Below are 2,623 nucleotides of genomic sequence, written 5' to 3'. Positions count from 1 at the left end.
AATTTTAAATCAGTATATTATATGTATTACTGTAATACAAAAAATAAAAATATTACAGTAATTAGAGCATAATGAGAATCAACATTCAGAATAACGATAAACTTAAGGATAAAGAAAATGACTTTTTAGAATTAATGCGATTTTTTTGCATCATGACATTATTTACATGCCAATAAAACATTTCTAAATAATCACTGGAATTAATAATACACTGGAATTAATTACTGTAATACAAAAAAAGTATATTACATTGTACATATTAAAATCAATATATCATTTGATATTTTAACTTAAAAATAAAACAGAAATTTAAAACATTATATATTATATAATATTAGTCTAAAAAATATATATATTTTTTAATTTATCAGACTTTTAGACAAAAAAGTATGCGTGATATATTTGATATATCCGGCTTTTATGGCTCATATAGGCTGAAATAGTAAAAGAATGAAGTAAAAACAGCAAAATTGTATTTATTATTTGGTGCAGATGCTGATATTTATATGATGAAATTCTGATGCTTGTAATGTAAATCAATAAGATCTTTATAACAGATATTGACATAAAATGATATAAATATCAGTGGTCGCTCTTCGATAATTTCTATATCTCCAATAATATGTCTCAGTAAAATGAGATTGAAATGATCCAAACATATAATGAAATGCAATCCAGTGCTGATTGAGAGATGATCAGAAGATGTGAGATGTTCTGGAGGCTTGTGAAGATCATTCCTCCGCTGAGGAACAGTGAAAGTAAAACTTCTGGAAACAAATGCTCCTCAAAAGATTCTGATGATCAGATTTGAGACTCTAAAAAATGATTGATGAAGAATCAAGTAAAGCCGAGCTGCTTCAGTCCAGTAAGTGTTCATCTGGAAATATGACTACAGTTATTCTGACGTTTCCTTGATCAAAATTTATTTTTAGATTTGACAGCAAAAAACATGTGAAGCACGAGCTGAAGCTGGACGTTTGTACTAAAAGGCCTTTTACTTGCTTAAAAAGTCTAAATTATCAATCAGACGACAGAAGGCATGAAGTAGATTGTGTGCAACAGGTTTAACAGCAAAGTTTTGATGTTGATCATTTAGTTGAATACAGGCTTTATAGGGTTAAAAGTTGGTGCCTAGATGCAACAAACCCTAAATACACTCTTAAAAATAAAGGTGCTTCATGATGCCATAAAAGAACCTTTTTTGTCTAAATGGTTCCATAAAGAACCTTTAACATCTGAAGAACCTTTCTGTTTCACAAAAGCTTCTTTGTGGCGAAAGCAGGTTCTCCAGATTATAAAAAGCTAAGAAAGAGATGGTTCTATAAAGAACCTTTGACTGAATGCTTCTTTGTGGAACCAAAAATGGCTGTGAAGAAAGTTTTAAGCACCTTTATTTTTAAGAGTGTACTGTATACACAAAAACACAGATGTTAATGTTTAGCCAACATGTGAACACAAAGCTTGTGTTGCTGCCATTGAACATGACTTATTAGCTAGCCAATTAGACTCCAGCTGTAAAGATTCAAACACAAAGAGTTAAATGACTCGTTATCAGCCTCGATATTCCCTAACTTCAGCAAACGGAGCGCAGAAGGAAGCGCTAAACGAAACATCTGTAATAAAATCATCAGTCCAGCTGGAAAATCCATCTGTAATCCTACCAAGAGAGAAAAATCCCTCGTATACACACACACACACATCCGGCGCATGAAGACAATCCCTTCAGTATGAAATATTAATACCAGCAGTGAGGGACAGAGACGCTCTCAACACCTGCAGAAACACGTCTCTCCTTTATCCTCTCATTTCCTGCGCATGAATAATACACTTCTATCTGCATCCCTCCATCTCCCTTTCTTTCTTTCCTTCTCTATGTGTTTCTTCACTTCTCTTCTTAGCGAGGAAAGCCCAGAGTGCACGAGGTCACGTGATCTGAATACGGCCTTCTGTTATTTACAAGCAAGCCATCCGTCCATGGGCCCTCAGCAGCCGTTGAGTGCGTCTGATGAAACGAAACGACATCTCCAGTTCATGCCGCTACGTCAGGCAGCACGGCCGCTGAATCCTAGAAAACGCTTTCTCTCTGCACACATTCACATGCATCAACACAAACTCATCACTGAGCAAACTGAGCACATGCTCGTCTGTTTCTGATGATATGAGACACATCAGCATCAGCTGTCTGTCAGGCTTCACTCATACTGTGGACAATAACAAATAAGCTTAGCTGTGCAAAGTTTTTAGAAATGTAATCGAAATCATTCTTTATCTCTATTTGTGTTGGTTTCTTATGTTTATGAAAAACTTTTACTAGTCAATGCAAAACAAAAGGATGAAAAGAAAAACACTGTAACAATCTAATTTAAAAGTCGTGTTTTGTTTTGTTTTTTTTATAAATCGAATCTTTCGTTTCATATGGTTTTAGAAAACGTAATGTGAATCTGAATTAAAGATATAATAATTACTGCTTTTGACAGCCTAGAGGGGTATTTAAAAAAAATATATTGACTAAAAAAAAATCTAATTTTATTCACTTGTGTCAGTGCAAAAGAAAAGGATGAAAAAAATAAACTGTAACAATTTTATTTAATGACTCTAAAAAACAAATAAATATACTGTATAT

This window comes from Sinocyclocheilus anshuiensis, unplaced genomic scaffold, assembly GCF_001515605.1.
Source record: "Sinocyclocheilus anshuiensis isolate Anshui unplaced genomic scaffold, SAMN03320099.WGS_v1.1 scaffold283, whole genome shotgun sequence".
NCBI classification, from domain to species: domain Eukaryota; kingdom Metazoa; phylum Chordata; class Actinopteri; order Cypriniformes; family Cyprinidae; genus Sinocyclocheilus; species Sinocyclocheilus anshuiensis.
Note: the sequence above shows the minus strand (reverse complement) of the source record.